General features: G+C 42.0%; 1 protein-coding gene and 1 non-coding gene across 6 annotated transcripts in view; both read right to left on the minus strand.

Moving 5' to 3' along the window:
- Positions 1-7,306: 7,306 nt before the first annotated feature.
- The window catches only part of LOC100402012 (serine/threonine-protein kinase MARK2-like), an 85,220-nt gene continuing 73,251 nt past the window's right edge, over positions 7,307-19,275 (minus strand). For all 5 annotated transcript variants that reach the window (XR_013533922.1, XR_013533921.1, XR_013533916.1 and 2 more), the window contains one exon: positions 7,307-8,768. The gene's annotated coding sequence lies outside the window, so the exon portion shown is untranslated. The remainder of the gene's footprint in view (positions 8,769-19,275) is intronic.
- Positions 7,340-7,443, minus strand: LOC144582419 (small nucleolar RNA U13). Its single transcript, XR_013535002.1, has one exon. It is a non-coding gene; the product is annotated as a small nucleolar RNA U13 (small nucleolar RNA).

The raw sequence follows: 19,275 nt of genomic DNA on the forward strand, positions 1-19,275 counted from the left end.
TAATGACCTACTTTTGCTTAATGAATAGTAAATATATTTTCTAGTCTTTGTGATTTTCTTTTTCTTTTTGAGTCTTGCTGTGTCACCGGGCTAGAGTGCACGATCTTGGCTCACTGTGACCTTCAACTCCTGGGTTCAAGTGATTCTCCTGCCTCAGCCTCCCAAGTAACTGGGTCTATAAGTGTGTGCCACCACTCCTGGCTAATTTTGGTATGTTTTTGTAGAGATGAAGTTTCACCATGTTAGTCAGGCTGGTCTTGAACTCCTGACCTCAAGTGACCCACCCACCTCAGCTTCCCAAAGTGCTGGGATTACAGGCATGGGTCACTGCACCTTTAATACTTATATTAAAATAAAATACATTTATTTTAATATAAGGGAAGGAAGTAGGTAGCAGGATTGGTTTCATTCAATTCATTTTCACTTGATTTGGAAAAGAGTCTGAGTTTGATTAGAAAGCCCGAGCCACCACAAGTGGCATGGAATATGGGATTTATTGTAGAAGTTAAATATCAGGCAATTGTGGCAGCTGACAGGGCAGCCCGAGCAGGCTGCTGTTTTCATGCCTAGCATTGAGCCTACAGTTGCTCTAACAGCAGTTGGGAAGGAAAGTTGGACGTGAACAAGAGCAAGGGAGAACTGGAAACTGCAAGGGCAAACTAGGACCAACAAAGACAACTAGACCCTGCAAAGACTAACCGGAACCACTTTTCCCTTTCCCCACTTCCAACCCTGATACAGTAGAGAATTTGTAGAAGAAGCTTGTGCCAGGCTGGGCGTGGTCACTCACACCCAACACTTTGGGAGGCTAAGGCGGGCATAGCACCAGAGTTCAGGAGTTCGAGATCAGCCTGGCCAAATAGTAAAAATACAAAATTTAGCTGGGCACGGTGGCACATGCCTGTAATCTCAGCTACGCAGGAGGCTGAGGCAGGAGAATTGCTTGAACACGGGAGGCTGAGGTTGCAGTGAGCCAAGTTCACGGCATTGCACTCCAGCCTGGGCAACAAGAGTGAGACTCTGTCTCAAAAAAAAGAAAAAGGACCCTTTCTTCCTCCTCCTCCTCCCTCTACTCCCCCCTCCTTTTCTCTAAAAAAAAAAGAATAATAAGAAGAAGGTGGTTATGCCCTTCACTATGGAGCTGACCATGCACTCAGTCCAGGAGCTGAAGAAACTGATGGGTGAGATCTGGCAGGAGCTGCAGTGTATTCATTTCCTAGGGCCGCCATAACAAAGTACCAGAGAAACTGGGAGTCTTCGACCACACGTAGTTAGTCCCTCACAGTTCAGGAGGCCAGGACTCCAAAAGCAAGGTATTGGTTGACCCATGTGCCCTCTTAGGGCTCTGAGGGAGAGTCCTTTCCAGCTTCAGGTAGCAGTGGCAATCCTTGGCCTTCCTTGGCCAAGCTGCATCCGTCCAATCTCTGCCTCCACAGTCACGCAGCCTTCTTCCCTGCATGTCTGTGTCTCTGTGTCTTCACATGGCCTTCTTATAAGACCACTAGTCATGGGATTTAGGACCTCCCATAATCCAGCATGACCTAATCTTAATATAACTAATTACAGTTGCAAAGACTCTATTACCAAATAAGGTCACATTCTGAGGTTACTGGTGAAGGTGAATGTTGACGGGATGACACTGCTCGGCACAGTACATGGGGGAACTGTGGTTTGGGGTGCTTTCCTGTGCCTATGAGGTGAGCTAGCTGTAGAGTAGTGACAATATGCCTGACCTCCACCAGTCACTAAAACATTTAAAAAAATGGCAGCTGCTTTATTTCGACCTCCCCAATATCATCCAACATGTCTTTATTGGCCAGTGCTGATCCAGAAACACACAGGAAAGGAAATATTGGGAAATTCCAGTTTCACCAAATTGTTATAGTACATGGCCACTACACAGTGAGAGTCACTGAAAAATATTTTTTGAACAGGAAAACAACTTGATGGGAACATTGTTTTAAAAATGTTGATCTGGGGCCGGGCGCAGTGGTTCACACCTATAATCTCAGCACTTTGGGAGGCCGAGGCGGGTGGATCACCTGAGGTCAGGAGTTCGAGACCAGCTGACCAACATGGTGAAACCCCGTCTCTACTAAAAATACAAAAATTAGCTGGTGGTGGTGGGCTCCTGTAATCCCAACTACTAGGGAGGCTGAGACAGGAGAATCCCTTGAACCCAGGAGGTAGAGGTTGCAGTGAGCCGAGATTGAGCCATTGCACTCCAGCTTGAGTGACAGAGCAAGACTCAATCTTAACAAAAAACAAAAATATTGATCTGGCAGCAATGTGGAGGAGAGATCAGGGGTAAGAAAAGGTTGCAGATTCATTAAGAGACTGCTGGCATTAGTCTAAGATAGTAATCTCTAAATGTTTTTTGATTATTCTTTTAGTAATGGTAGACTAGATGAATTGGGCCAATCCTCTAGCTGAATCCAACTAAAGAGTCAGAATTAAAACAAAAATCTTTTTACAAGCATCAGCTGGGCACAGTGGCTCACACCTGTAATCCCAGCACTTTAGGAGGCAGAGGCGGGCAGATCATTTGAGGTCAGGAGTTCAAGACCAGCCTGACCAACATTGGGAAACCCCATCTCTACTAAACGTACAAAAAATTAGCCAGGTGTGGTGGTGGTCACCTGTAATCCCAGCTACTCCAGAATCTGAGGCAGGAGAATTGCTTGAACCTGGGAGGCGGAGGCTACAGTGAGCCGAGATCGGGCCATTACACACCAGCCTGGGCAAAAAGAGAAAAACTCCATCTCAAAAATAATAATAATAATCAAAGAGCTAATAAGACAGTGTAAAATAAGTGGGCCAAGATTAAATAGAAGATAAAAATAGAAAATCTAAAACAAGAACCAGGCATTTGGAAGCTCTTTTACCTGGGGCGGGACGCATTCAAAGGTCTAAGTCGAGGCTGAGGAGTGCTTTCCACAACTCTGGGTGACAAGGGCAAAGCTGCATTGTGGGACTGGGGTGCTGGAGAATCCCAGGCACAGAGGACTCAGATCCCAAAGGGCCTCACCACAGGAATAAGGGGGCTACTCAAAAGAAACCTGAAGCCTGGTTGGCTTTGACTGATCTGGCTTACCCAGAAAAATTCAAATTCTGAAACTGGATTAGGGGAATCCTGGATTAGTATAGCTTTAAGACCTGGCAGAAACAGAGAAAGAAGCCCATTGTCCTAGGCCTCAAAGGATTTCTACAAATACCTTTCCAAACACAATTTCCAGCATATTCTCAAGTATTTTTTTATTGTATGCCATTCTTAAGTTATAACAAAAAAATTTTGAGCACACACCTTTAATACAAATTTGTTTACAAATTATCACACTTGTTACTTTACATTATGGAATGTACAGAAAAAGAAATGCTAGAGGATAAGATGAGAAATGAAACATTTACATTTTTTAATTTTTTTATGGCAAGAAACAATTTTATTTGAGTTAAAATTATTTACGAAAGCCCGAAGACATGCTTCATGAAACTCATACAATTTTTTTGCTGTTGGCTTATGCTCCGGAGACACAGCTGTGAAATACCGTGTAAAATAAAAGCAGTACTGGATTCAGAAAAGTACTCTACTTTTTAAATTTCCAATGGATACTATTTTTAGACATATTTATAAAGGAAAAAAATAGGTTACTTTAAGACTTTAGTTAATTGGCAGGTCACCTCAAGTGCCCAGAAAGGTAGAATTCTCTGAATGTTAAAACACACAAATGTGCTGCATTTGGTGAAGGTGATATTTCCCCCACCTAAAATTGTATTTCTAATAGCAGAGACAATTTTTAATATCACTGCATTGGTTTGCTGGAACCACAAAGTACAAAGAACCAAACAACAGGAGTGGCCGGGCACTGTGGCTCACACCTGTAATCCCAGCACTTTGGGAGGCTGAGGCGGGCGAATCACGAGGACAAGAGATCGAGACCATCCTGGCCAACAAGGTGAAACCCCGTCTCTACTAAAAAAATACAAAAATTAGCTGGGCGTGGTGGCACACACCTGTAGTCCCAGCTACTTGGGAGGCTGAGGCAGGAGAATTGCTTGAACCAGGGAGCCAGAGGTTGTAGTGAGCCGAGATCCCGCCGCTGTGTTCCAGCCTGGTGATGGAATGAGACTCTGTCTCAAAAACAAAAAACAGGAGTTTATTCTGTCACTGTTGTGGAGGATCGAAGTCCAAAATCAAGCTGCTGGGAGGACCATGGACCCTCTGAAGGTTCTAGAGGAGGATCCTTCCTCACCTCTACCAGTGTTGGATAACCCAGGTGTTTCCTGGCTTACAGTTACATAAATGGAGTCTTTGACTTCTCCTTAGCTGGTCCTCTCCTCTATGTCTATCTGCTCTCTTTTCTCAATATAGGGACACCAGTCATATAAGATGAGGGGCTACCGGCCGGGCATAGTAGCTCACACCTGTAATCCCAGCACTTTGGGAGGTTGAGGCAGGCGGATCACCTGAGGTCAGGAATTCAAGACCAGCCTGGCCAACCTGGTGAAACACCATCTCTATTAAAAGCACAAAAATTAGCCAGGCATGGTGGTGGGTGCCTGTAATCCCGGCTACTCAGGAGGCCGAGGCAGGAGAATCACTTGAATCTGGGAGGCAGAGGTTGCAGTGAGCCGAGATTGCGCCACTGCATTCCAGCCTGGGCAACAGGAGCAAAACGCTGTCTCAAAAAAAAAAAAAAAGATAAGGGTTAACCCTTATGATCTATCTTAATTTAATTAATTATATCAGCAGTGACCCTATTTCCATATAGGAACTGAGGATAAGGATTTCAACCTAACTTTTTCTGAGACAAAATTCAGTCTCCATAACAATCACTAACTAGTCTTCATTACTTCAAAAAATCTTTTGAAAGTGATTAATACTTTGAGATTTGGTAGTTCAATGACCTATATTCAGTTTATCTTAATACTTAATTTTACTGTTTGTCATAATTTAAAAAAAATCTAAGCCATAATAAGAAATATATATTTGGTGTCTGCCTCCAGTTCTTGACACAGAGCTCCTAAAACTCTCGTAGTTTCCTGAGCAAGAGGAGTACTAGGACCATCTTATATTCTAATATTTGGTCCTCAACTCTGTGGTGTGGTTTGGATCTGTGTCCCCACCCAAATTTCATTGCGGATTGTAATCCCCAGTGAGTGTGGGACCTGGTGGGAGGTGACTGGATCACGGGGGCAGATTTCTCATGAATGGTTTAGCAACATCCTCCTAGGACTGTTCGAACAATAGTAAGTCCTCTCGAGATCTGGTTGTTTAAAAGTGTGTGGCATCTCCCCTCTATCTTGCTCCTGCTCCAGCCATGTGAGTTGCCCAGATACCCCTTTGTCTTCCGCCATAATTGGAAGCGCTTCCTGAGGCATCCCCAGAAGCAGAAGCCACTGTGCTTTCAGTACAGCCGGCAGAGCCACGCGCCAACTAAACCTCCTTTCTTTATAAATTACCTGGTATCAGGTATTTCTTTACAGCAATGTGAGAATGGACTAATACACTCTGGTTCCTGAGACAGAGTTCCTCAATCCTTTGGAAATTCTTGGGATGCCCAAAAGACAATGGAAATGTCTTTTGTTCTAACCAGGCAACTCTTGGTGGGCTCCTGGATGGAGCTGGTCACCAGCAAAACCAAGCCATGATTAGAAGCTTGGAACTTACAGCTCCACCCTGCATCCTCTGGGGAAGAGGGAGGGGCTGGCAACTGACTTAATAATGAGTCATGCTTACATGATGAAGCCTCCACTGAATCCCTAAACTACCAGGTTCAGAAAGCTTCTGGGTGGTGAATACAACCATGTGCTGGGACGTTGGCACTTCGCAACTCCATGGGTACAGAAGCTCCTGTGCTTGGGACCTCGCTCTATGTACTCTTCATCTGGCTGTTCATTTGTATCATCTATCATATTCTTTATAATAAACCAGTCAATGAAAGTAAAATGTTTCCCTGAGTTCTGTGAGTGAACTGTTCTAACAACATAAACTGTGAGGATGGTGAAGAGCCCTAATGTATAGATTTATAGCTGGTTGCTCAGACGTACAGGAGGCCCAGATCTGGCACTGGAATCTGAAGTGAGGACAGTCTTGTGGAATGGACCCCATAACCCACGGGGGCTGCACTAACTCTAGGTAGTGTCAGAACTGAATTGCAGGGCTGACCACAGGGGCTCACACCTGTAATCCCAACACTTTGGGAGGCCAAGACAGGAAGATCACCTGAGGTCAGGAGTTCAAGACCAGCCTGGCCAGCAAGGTGAAACCCCATCTCTACTAAAAACAAAAATTAGCTGGGCATGGTGGCGGGTGCCTGTAATCCCAGCTACTCAGGAGGCTGAGGCAGAAAAACCTCTTGAACCTGGGAGGCAGAGGCTGCAGTGAGCTGAGATCATGCCACTTTACTGCAGCCTGGACCACTAAGCAAGACTCTCAAAAGAAAAAAAAAAAAAAAGAAATGAATTGTAGAACAATCAGTTGGTGTATAGTGGGAGGGTTGGTGAATTGGTTGTTGTGGACACACACTCCCACATTTGGTGTCAGCAGTGTGGCAAGAAATCGTTTTTAATACCCCAAAAAGATGAAAAATTCCAAATGAAAGCAGTGCCCACTGACTTTTCTTTTTTTTTCTTTTCTTTTTTTAGACAGGGTCTCACTCTGTTGCCCAGGCTGGAGTGCAGTGGTGAGATCATGGCTTACTGTGGCCCCAGCTCCTGGGCTTAAGCGATCCTCCCACCTGAAGCTCCTGAGTAGCCAGGACTGCAGGCATATGCCACCATTCCTGGCTAATTTTTTAAATTTTTGTAGAGATAGAGTCTCACTATGTTACCCAGGCTTCTGATTGACTTTTGAACACACAGTTTTTCAATCTCAGCTTCTTTTTTGAGATGGAGTTTCACTCTTGTTGCCCAGGATGGAGTGCAATGCTGCCATCTCAGCTCACCACAACCTCTGCCTCCCAGGTTCAAGCGATTCTCCTGCCTTGGCCTCCCGAGTAGCTGGGATTTCAGGCATGTGCTACCATGCCCAGCTAATTTTCTATTTTTAGTAGAGACAGGGTTTCTCTATGCTGGTCTCGAACTCTTGACCTCAGATGAACCACCTTCCTTGGCCTTCCAAAGTATTGAGATTACATGTGTGAGCCACCCCGCCTGGTCTTATCTACTTATTATAGAAAGATTTTTCTTGAAATTCAGCTAGCAAATTTCCATCTTTACAAATTTCCATTAGCTGTTCTTGAACACTGAATGGAAGATGTTACATTTTTATTGTTTTTATAAATAAGTTAGAAATCCAAGGAAACTCTGCTTAGGAAATTTTTATTTTTTTTCTTGCTTGCATCAGGCAGGTAATGTGATGATGTTGTAACAAGGCTTGAGCGAGGCACATCTCACATGTGGATGTGGAAACGCAATCATCAAGCTTATGAACCACAAAAGGATCTAGAAAAGTTTTAAATATATGAAACAATTCTGTGTCCATGCTTGCATGCACATAGGAGACACTGTTGTATAGCTTTTTGACTTAAAATCATCTAAGAGTGGAAATGCTTTCCAACATTCTTTTTCAAAACTCTCTCAAACTCATCAGCATAATGAAGGAAACAACACACACTGGCACCTATTTGAGGGTGGAGGGTGAGAGGAGGGAGAGGAGCAGAAAAGGCAACTATTGAGTACCGGGCTTAGTACCTGGGTGATGAAATAATCCGCAACCAACCGCTATGTCATGAGTTCACTTGTATAACAAACCTGTATATGTACCCCGAAACCTAAAGCAAAAGTTAAAAAACAACAACAACAAAACAAAAACCCAAAATACTCTCTCCACAGGGTGCAATATTTCTAAAGCAACTATTTTCTCATTTGTTGTTATGCTATTTTCTTTTTACCTCGAGGAAACATATGAAATGAGTTGATTTTTTCAAAAACATCTGTTACATGGTGTGCTATAGAGACTCACTCTATCTTTTAGTTGCAGAAAATGTCAGTGTCTTATTCTAGTTCCAGCTGCTTTAACAAAATGCCATAGACTGGGTGGCATATAATCAACAGAAATTGGTTTCTCAAGAGCTCTGGAGGCTGAGAAATTCAAGATCAAGTTGCCAGAGGATTAGGTGACTGTTGGTAAACACCCACTTCCTAGTTCATAGATGGCAGCTTCTCACTATGTCCTCACTTGGCGGAAGGGCAAGGCAGCTCCCTGGATACTAATCCTTATACCCTAAAATTAGGGTGTAACCCTCATGACCTACAGCCCCTACCAAAGGCCCCCTTCCTAATGCCATCACATTAGGGAGTTAAGTTTCAACATATGAATTTTGGGAACATTAACATTTAGACAGTAGCAGCAGCCAATTCTGTATCCTTGTCTTCTGGGATGAAAACTGTGATCCATCACCCAGGGCATCCTCCTCTGATGTTGGTCATGCTGCTCCAGATGTAGGGAGTGCTGGTGGGCATTTTAGGGACTGCCTGGGCTGCACCCCTTCCTGGGGTGGACATCCAGTGACCATCCCATGCAGGAATATAAAGAACTGGCCATCTCAGCCCAGCTCAGGACAACTCTGAAGGGTCATTCTAGCTCCAGAGCACCCGTGGATTCAACCTAGAGTCCTGGCCGGAAATGCATCTCGAAGTCTGTCTCTCCTCAGTTTGCTTCCTTCTTCCCCCTTCCTTCTACGGGTGTTGAAACCGAGGATGTGCCTCAATAGTCATCCTACAGAATGTGTCTCAGAATTTTCTTCCCAGACTTATGACATTTTCATCTAAAAGAAAAAAAATATATGTAACTTATCTTTAAATACTTTGCCAAGAAAAAAGCCAGAAAACTCCTGGTGGTAAAAAAAGGTTTGCCTGCCCATTTTAGTGATGGTCTGTTCTTTTAAAATCTTGCTTTTACAAAATTAGGGCCATTGAAAACAACTCATAGCAAGGAGACAGCAATACAGAGTAATACCGACAGTGGAACTCCGACCACGCCCTCAGGATATTTCCTATTGTTCTGTTTGACAGGTGAACAGAAAACATAAGAGACAAATGAGGACCCAGGTGTCTATCTTTATAGCAAATATTTAAAAAGCTTCATTTCTTACCTTTTAACATAAATATATGTACTTTCTCATATTTTCTTTCTCTGCCCTCAATATACAGTATTATATTGCAAAGACTACTCATCTGGGCAAAAAGCCACAAGAACTGAATGTAAGGAAGGCAGATAGGTACAAGCCAGTGGGGCCAGAATTCATGAGCTGTCTGTGCTCCTGAGGACATGGGAAGAGCCAATGATAACATCTAGATTTCCAGCTCAAGTGACTGAATGAAAGTCAGTGGCTGGACATCTTTGACTTGGGGAGAGGAACAAGGTGGCATTTGCCATGCAGAATTTGGAGCGTCAGGGTGTTGAGTGGGCAGATTCCAGTGTCTGTATGCTTAGGGACAATCAGGAGAGCTGTCAGGACTCAGGGGGCCATCTACAAGCTGGGGAAAGTTAAACCAATGAAGTGATGAGAATATAAAGAGAGAAGATGACAAACCTGAAGTAAGGTTTTTACGGATTAGGCCTAGCAGTAGCAGTATTGAGGCTATGCTGGAAAGGCCTCAGGTCTCAAGGCAACCTACAGGAGGCTGTAGAGATGCAAATGTGGGGTAATGAAGTCCTGGGCAAGGGCATAGGGAGGGGGAGGGGAGGGAAGGAGAGGAGGCATTTGGACAAGTTTTGTGACTAACAGGAGTAAGGAACCAGGGAGAGGAGATACTTTATGTTTTCCTTTTAGACTTTATTTGGAAAAATACCTTTATTTTATTTATTTATTTATTTAGAGATGGAGTCTCGCTCTGTCGCCTAGGCTAGAGTGCAGTGTTGCTATCTTGGCTTACTGCAACCTCTACCTCCCAGGTTTAAGCAATTCTGCCTCAGCCTCCGGAGTAGCTGGGATTACAGGTGCATGCCACCATGCCCAGCTAATTTTTGTATTTTTGGTAGAGATGAGGTTTCACCATGTTTGCCAGACTAGTTTCAAATGCCTAACTTCAAATGATCTGCCTGCCTCAGCCTCCCAAAGTGCTGGGTTTACAGGTGTGAGCCACAGCACCCAGCCGGAAAAATACCTTTATTTCAAATACTCTGCACTGTACTCCCATGCTGACCTTATGAAAATTCACATACATATGAAGCCTTTATGGTTTAAGTCTTAGAAGCGGTTATAGTTAGGCACTGAACACACTCTCGTTTCCTATGGCCATTTAAACAGCTGACTATAGTAACAGATTTTTACCCACACAGACAGCAACGGCATGTCATAAGCAAGAAGGCACGAAAGACTGAGTCTCACTTCCTTCTGCGGTGTAATCATTTCCACGACAGGTAGCATATTTGGTTCTAGACCATATTTATAAAGGTTTATATTGGAGCTGTTTAGGTTCATTTGTTAGTTTTTTGGGGGAAAGTTAAGCAATTTAGAACCGCAAAAGGGTATTTACGCTATTATTTTCACAATTTAATAGGTAGAACATCTGAAAAATGGATATAATATTTCCCTTTAGCAGCTGAATCTCTTTCTAAACTTCTACAAGCACTTTCCACTGACCCCACCCCCCAACCCACCCAAAAAATGTGTAACAACAGAGAAAGGAAGACTACCATGCAAAAAAAAAAAAAAAATTCTCAAACATGTCATATTTTCTTTGGTGTTACACAGAATGGAACCTGCATCCTTCCACTTAAACAACATATCCCTGACTGTTACATTCCCACAGAAGTGTGACATTTTACTGGATCTTTATGTTCTAGTACAAAATGTAAATTTCTGGTAGAATCTTTTTTCCCTGAGTGTAGTTTCAGAATGTTAATTGTTAGATAACTAAGCTATTGCAGGCCTGTTTCAATCAGGACTGGGGGGAAATTGCATTTGGGATCGCCAAAAGCACTTTTATTGGACTTAATATTTATTATAACTCAATATCAAGACATTGGTTTAGAAGTACTTGTTCATATAATACTACTCTTCTACTTTGTCACGAAATTGGAGTTAGGCTCAAATTTTACATTGTAATTGAAGTCTAGCTAACAGTAGCTGATAACATTCCTGTTGCACTTGTCTACAACGTTAACCCATTCAATCTTCACCTCAATTCTGTTAGGTAGGAACTACAGGCTGACCATCCCTAATCCAAAAATCCGAAATCCAAACGTTTTGAGCACTGATATAACACCACAAGTAGAAAATTTTGCACTTGACCTTGTGTACACACACTTTGTTTCATGTACGAAATTACTAAAAATGTTGTATAAAATTACCTTCAGGCTATGTGTATGTGCATGAGGTATAGATGAAACATAATTTTATGTTTAGACTTGGTTCCCATCCCCAAGATACCTCATTATGTATATGCAAATATTCCAAAATAAAAAAAGAAATCTGAAATTCTGAATACTTCTGGCCCCAAGCATTTTGGAAAAGGGATACTTAACGAGTATTAGTGTTCCCATTTTATAGATGAGGAAAGTGAGTTCTGTAAGGTGAAGTCAGTAGACCAAAGTTACACAGCTAGTGTGTGGGATGGCCAGGATACTGAGCAGACAGTCTGCCCTCAGTTCATGCTCTTAACCATGCTGCTCTACTGTCTGCTTAATTGAGAGTTAAATAGTTTTGAGGGAAAAAATACTCCAGCTTGCCCTTATAAAATTCCAGAAATCAAACATGTAGTTCTAGTGTAGGTTGGAGAATAATAAGTGGTATCTATAATAAAAAGCACTCCTGGAAGACAGAGCACGAAGGTCTTTTCTGCCATCCAGCCTACCCTGGAATCCAACTTTCCAATACTCCATTTTACACAATAAAAAAGACGAATGCTTTAAGAACCTAAATGTAGTACAGTCTTATGACATTTTGCCAAAGAATAATGATTTTTTTTTCTTTAAGATGAAAGCTGAAAAGGTCATCCACTTCCAATTTTGCAAACTGCAGGCCACCATGCATTTGTGGAAAACATTTTTTAAAAAAATGGATTGCAGGCTGGTTGTGGTGGCTCACGCCTGTAATCCCAGCACTTTGGGAAGCTGAGGCGGGCAGATCACCTGAGGTTAGGAGTTCAAGATCAGCCTGACCAACATGGAGAAACCCCATCTGTACTAAAAATACAAAATAAGCTGTGTGTGGTGGCACATGCCTGTAATCCCAGCTACTGGGAAGGCTGAGGCAGGAGAATCACTTGAACTCGGGAGGCTGAGGTTGCAGTGAGCCAAGATCGTGCCACTGCACTCTAGCCTGGGCGACAAGAGAGACTCCATCTCAAAAAACAAATGAATTGCATTATAATAAATGTTATCAGAGTACGTATTGATATTGTTTTATTTATGAAACTTTCATTTATGTGTGAGATCACAACCTAAAATATGTTTCTTACTGTGGGTCACAAACACAAACTTTGATATCTACTGATCTAGCCCACATTCACCTTCCAATAAGAGAGACGAGGACTGAATCTTCACTCAGCATTGGCTGTCCACTGGGTTTTAAGAGCATCCTTAAAAATTCAAGCCTCACACTTATCACTAATTTTGCAAGTTTTTATTGCCTTAGGGAAAATTCTGGATTATATTTAATAATGTTACTTACCTTTTAATTCCTTGCCTTGAAGTGTCCTATTTTGTTATCACCTGAAACTATATAGATTAAACTGTAAGTGATTTATAGGTGAATACTTCTAAAAGGTAGAAAGTTTTCCAAGCAAAACAACTGCAGCAGAATAAGAAAGGATTGCCAGAAATCATCCCGTCCCTTGGTATTCAAAGTGTGGGCCACAGACTAGCAGAATCGGCATCACCTGAAGCAGAAACTTAGGCTGCACTCCACGCCTACTCAGAATCTGTGTTTCCACAAGATCCCCAGCTCAGACATATGCACTGACCTCAGCCTTGTCTTCTCTACAAGTCAGGACTTTTGGTACTAGCAGGGGGAATAATGTTCATCAACTTAGATTTAATAGAACTTTCCCCCAAACTAGAAAATGGCAAAAGAGAATAGTAAGAACACATTATATCTTGTCTTACATTTGAGATGTATATATATATGTGTGTGTGTGCATATCTGTCTATACTTAGATACATACATATGTATACATACACACATACATCAACTAGTTTATCTGTTCATGACTATTTCATATCTTTTTTCCAGCCCTTAGTGTAAATGTGTGAGAAAAACATAAGTTGTCTGATGCAAGCCTTCAGCTTCAGATCAACATGTATATTAGTTCATTTTCATGCTGTTGATAAAGACATACCCAAGACTGGGCAATTTACAAAAGAATCACAGTTCCACATGGCTGGGGAAGCCTCACAATCATGGCAGAAGGTGAAAGACACATCTCACATGGTGGCAGACAAGGAAGAGAGCTTGTGCAGGGAAACCCCCGTTTATAAAACCATTAGATCACTATGTTGACCAAGATGGTCTCGATCTCTTGACCTCGTGATCCACCTGCCTCGGCCTCCCAAAGTGCTGGGATTACAGGCTTGAGCCACCAGCCTGGGTAACAAGAGCGAAACTTCACCTCAAAAAAAAAAAAAAAACAAAAAAAACCATCAGATCTTGGCTTGGTGTGGCAGCTTACACCTGTAATCCCAGCACTTTGATAGGCCGAGGTGGGTTGATCACCTGAGGTCAGGAGTTCAAGGCCAACCTGGCTAACATGGTGAAACCCTGTTTCTACTAAAAATACAAAAAATTAGCTGGGCGTGGTGGTGCATGCTTGTAATCCCAGCTACTCGGGAGGTTGAGGCAGAAGAATCACTTGAACCCGTGAGGCAAAGGTTGTAGTGAGCCAAGATTGCACCATTGCACTCCGCTTGGGCAACAAGAGCGAAACTCTGTCTCAAACAAAACAAAACCATCAGATCTTGTGAGACTTATTCACTATCATGAGAATAGTATGGGAAAGACTCACCCCCATTATTCAGTTACCTCCCACCAGGTGCTTCCCACAACATGTGGGAATTGTGGGAGCCACAGTTGACATTTGGGTGGGAACGCAGCTAAACCACATCGGCATGGTTATTTATACAGTCATCCTCTAGTCACCTCACTTACTTCTCACCCTTTTCACCTATTTGCCTACCCACTCCAACTCACATGCCTATTCCTTTCCTCGTCCCTTCCCTTTCTCTATCTACTTTCTAGTGTGTTCTCTATCAACCCAAGCAAAGCATTAATTTATTGCCCATTCTGCTCTTAGAAGTGTACCTTTACATGTATTTATGTGTATGATGCATTCTTAATTTGGATCCATGAGAGATCTAATGACATTTATAGTATAATGAAATGTAATGATGAATTTCACTTCAAAGTGCACTACTGAGTTCAAAGCAATGATCTAGGAAATACCAGGGGTGGGGGGAGGCCAGAGGGAGAAAAGAGGATATTGTCCCTTTTATATTTTTTACAGTCTCATGGTGGAGAGAAGTGTGATATGTCTTATTTGGAAATTCAGATTCTATGTTATGGAAGGAGAAGCAGAATTCATATTGAGTAGGGATGAAAAAAGAGAATGCTTCCCAAAGGATGTGGTCTTACATTGGTCTTTTAATAATAATTGACATTTCCATAGACGGAGAAAGGAGAAGTGAGAGAAAGAAAGGGCATTTCAAGTGAGCATGGTACATGTTCTCAGGAAACAATCAGTATCACAGGGCATGTGAGGATGAAATTGAAAAAAAAGGAGCCCACTTAGAGAAACTTACATGTCATGCTTGGGCACTAGGTTCAATTCTAGAGTAAAGGGAATCCACTCCTATTAAATACAACCAGTCATTTCGTCTCCCAAACACAGCAAGAGTAATTTTGTTTTGAAACACAGAGCTGAAAGTATATTGCCAATCCCATTTATCCTGCCTTCCATCTGCTTCTTTTTACCAGATCCCACTATTCTAAAGTGAAAGAGCAACACTCCCCCTGATCTCCTTACTATGGAATCTTGTTTGTCTTTCACTCTTCCTTTCTGGATGCAGAGTGGTGCACCTGCTGCTTTCTGTGTGTGCAATGCTCCTCCTCCACCAGCCCACCCTCCTCTTCAGCAGATTAGTACCTGTCCACCAAGTTCAGGTTATCTCAGCCCAAACACGGCTTTCTGACTTAGCCAGCTAAGTTAGGTTAACATATTCATATAATTAAGATATTCATATAGAGTAGCCTTTCAAAATACCTATCACCGTTTACACACACACACACACACACACATACACACACACATACACACACACACACACTTTTTAGACAGGGTCTCCCTCTGTTGCCCAGGTTGGAGTGCAGTGGTGTGACTTCTGCTCACTGCAACATCCACCTCCCAAGTTCAAGCAATCTGCCTGCCTCAGCCTTCATTTTTTGTTTGTTTTGAGACAGAGTCAGTCTCATTCTCTCACCCAGGCTGGAGTGCAGTGGTGTGATCTTGGCTCACTGCAACCTCTACCTCCCAGGTTCAAGGGATTCTTATCCCTCAGCCTCTAGAGTAGCTGGAATTACAGGCACATGCCACCATGCTCAGCTTTCACCTCCTGCCATGATTTAGAAGAGACGGGGTTTCTTCATGTTGGTCAGATTGGTCTCACTCCTGACCTCCAAGTGATCCACACCCGCCTCCCGGCCTCCCAAAGTGCTGGAATTACACGCGTGAGCCACTGTGCCCAGCCTACAGTTCATAATTACTTACTAACCTCTTCATCTGGGGAAAATCTGTTCCCCAATAAGACTGTAAACTCACAGAGGATAGAGGTAATTTATGGTTTGGATGTTCCCTGCAGAAGTCACATTGAAATTTAATTGCCACTATAACAGTATTAAGAGGTGGGACCTTTAAGAAGTGATTAGAGGCTCTCCCCTCATGAATGAATTAATGCCATTCCCTTGGGAGTGGGTTAGGAGTAAGTTCCAGATAAAATGAGTTCAACCCCCTTTCCTTTGCTCTCTCATGCCTCCTTCCAGCTTTCACTGTGGGTGACACAGCATGAAAGCCCTTATCAGATGATCAGTCCCTTGACCCTAAACTCCCTAGCCTCCAGAGCCATAAGAAATAAATTTCTTTTCCTTATAAATGACCCAAACTGTGGTATTCGGTTATAGGAGCATAAAACAGACTAAGACAGGAGATAATGTGTTTTGCTTAAAATGGGATTCCCTCCACTTAACACTTCGTCTGTCACGTGGTTTGCTGAATGAATGAGTAGGAACAGCATAATTTGTACTGAGATTTGGCAGATGAATCAGAAGATATTGTAGAGAGACTGAGGGCTGGTAAGTGTGCTTGGTCAAAAGAATATGTGGTGGGGAGGCTGTGTGGAAGAAAGCATAGTATCACACATTTCTCATTTCCATTAAGCATTTTTCTACTTTTTCCATGTGTAAACTATAACACATTAATGACTATATGTGCATGTATATGTCTTTTTCTAGGGGATCTGCAAGAGACAAATACCACTGGTACATGAATAGTTTGGCAGAAGGCCATTTGCTTAAAGGAGAGGCTTCTTTTAGTACAGAGTTTAGATAACATTCTCCAAATCCTATGTTTAAGACACAAGTTTATGACCCAGCAACTCCACTCCTAGGTAGATTCCTAAAAGAACTGAAAAAGAGGTATTCAAACTAAAGCTTGTGCATCCGTGCTCTAGCATCACTATCTACGATAGCCAAAAATGGAAACAACCCAAAAGTCTATCGACTGGTAAGTGCTTAAAGAAACTGTGGTATAGTCATACAGTGGAATATTACGGAGCCATAAACAAGAATGAGGTACCGACATGTCCTATGAGGTGGATGAAACTTGAAAACCTGCTTAGTAAAAGAAGCCATACAAAAAAGTCACTTTTTTTTTTTTAATGAAGTCTCACTCTGTCACCCAGGCTGGAGTGCAGTGGCACAATCTCAGCTCATTACAACCTCCACCTCCCGGATTCAAATGATTCTCCTGAGTCAGCCTTCTGAATAGCTGGGATTATAGACACATGCCAACACGTCCAGCTTATTTTTGTATTTTTACTAGAGACAGAGTTTCACCACATTGGTCAAGCTGGTCTTGAACTCCTGATCTCGTGATCTGCCCACCTCAGCCTCCCAGAGTGCTGGGATTACAGGTATGAGCCACCGCACCCAGCCTAAAAGTAGTATATGATTCCACTTACATGAACTATCTAGAATAGGTAAGTCTACAGAGACAAAGGTTGGTGGTTGCCAAGGACTAGGAGCAGGGGGAAGGGGAGTAGACTGCTTAATGGGTAAGTAAGTGGTTCCCTTTTCGGGGGGCAATGAAGATCCTTTAGAACTAGATAGAGGTGATGGTTGTACAATATTGTGAATTAGACACTATTGTTGTTGTTATTTTGAGGCAGGGTCTCGCTCTGTCACCCAGGATGGAGTACTACAGTGCAATTTTGGCTCACTGCAGCCTTGAGCCTCCAAGCTCAAACCACTCTCCCATCTCAGCCTCCCAAGTAGCTGGGACAACAAGCATGGGCCACCACACCCGCTAATTTGTTTATTTTTTGTAGAAACAGATCTATATACTCTTAAATCATGAAGTTTATGTTCTGTGAGCTTTACCCCAATAAAAACTGTTTAATATTTAAAAATATATTTAATAACTAGTCACTTTAGAAACCAGTTACTACAGAGATAATAAAAAGACATTGCAATCTTAATAACCGTCGTATGTTTCTCTTGGATTAAGGTTATAACCAGTCCTCCCTCTTTTGGAGTTTTATATCCAGAGACTCAACCAACAGTAGATTGAAAATATTCTGAAAAAAAACACCACAATGCAACAATAAAAAATAACACAAATTTTTAAACAATACAGCATAATCACTGTTGACAGCATTTACATTGTAGTTGGTATTACAAGTGACTAGATATGACTTGAAGTATGCTAGAGGCTGTGTGTAAATGTCCTCCAAACAAGTCTATAAAAGACTGACTATAATCAGAGTTTGAAGGACTACTTTTCTTCAATTGGTTGGATTAAAAACCATTACCAACCTTTAATAATTTTCTGACTCCTGCAATTCACTTTAATGACTTATGATTATCATTATGCAAATAATTAGGATAAATTTTAATGAAAGGCTTTCTTTGTATGTGCTGCAAATGATTGCTATGGTTAATAAAATTCACCTATTTTACAATAGTAGAAAGAGGAAAAAGTTAGAATTGATTTTTTTAAAAAGACCATTAAGACCTTTGGAAGTGGGTATCTCACTGTATTCCCGATGTCACTGACTCTAAGGTGCAAATTTTTTTCCTGTTTTAACATTGCTGAACTCAGGGTGCCTGTGACAGGCACCGAGACCAGGCAGCTGTCAGGATGTAGCTGTAGCTGTCATTGCCTGCTCTGGTTCATCCAAAAGTGCTAAATCATGTCGGGGACCTGGGGGACAATTCCAGAGACAAGAGTGCGCTCTTTAAAGAACATTCTTGATTTTGAAACATGGACATTAATGAGTCAATGTCAAAAAATGTTTGTGAAGAGTTGAATTCGGAATGTGAAGTTGTCTCAGGAATGCTTAGACACTTTGTTTCAATTACATTTGACTTTTCATATGTGTGTGTACATACACACACACACACACACACACACACACACATGATATAGAGGAATGTCTTTGCTAAATAAGCCTTAAGAAGCTATTTCAATGAGGGCCAAATAAAAATCGAAATGATAAACAAGTATTTAATCATCATTTAATTGGCAGCATTTTTTGTCTCCATAGAACATAAAATAATGGTGTTATATATTCAGTGATATAAAGTGTGGTTCATGGAACTCTGATAGAGTTCCCTGAAACTATTGCAAAGGGTCCACAAGCCAGAAGTGTATTGATGATAATACTAACATGTTATTTGCCTTTTCCAGTGTCTCGACATTGGTGATGATAGTGCAAAAGCAGTGATGAGTAAAACTGAAGTCATCTTCACACCAGTCAAGGCAGGACACCAAACTGCACCAGCAGTCACTGTATTTCTTAATGCTACACACTTGCAAAAACTAAAAAGAGAAAAAATAATAAAACCAGCTGTTCTTAACAGTGTTCTTGAAGCAGTAAAGATTGTTTATTTTATTACATCTCAACCTTTAAATCCATGACTTTTTGATAATTCTAGATGATGACACAGGAAACACACCGAAAGCAACTTCTGCCGCCTACAAAACTGCAGGCGACCCTTGAACACTGCAGGGGTTCCCTACGCAGTCAAAAGGCCACATGTAAGTTGTTTTTTGTCTGTG

This window comes from Callithrix jacchus, chromosome 4 (assembly GCF_049354715.1).
Source record: "Callithrix jacchus isolate 240 chromosome 4, calJac240_pri, whole genome shotgun sequence".
In the NCBI taxonomy this organism is placed as follows: domain Eukaryota; kingdom Metazoa; phylum Chordata; class Mammalia; order Primates; family Cebidae; genus Callithrix; species Callithrix jacchus.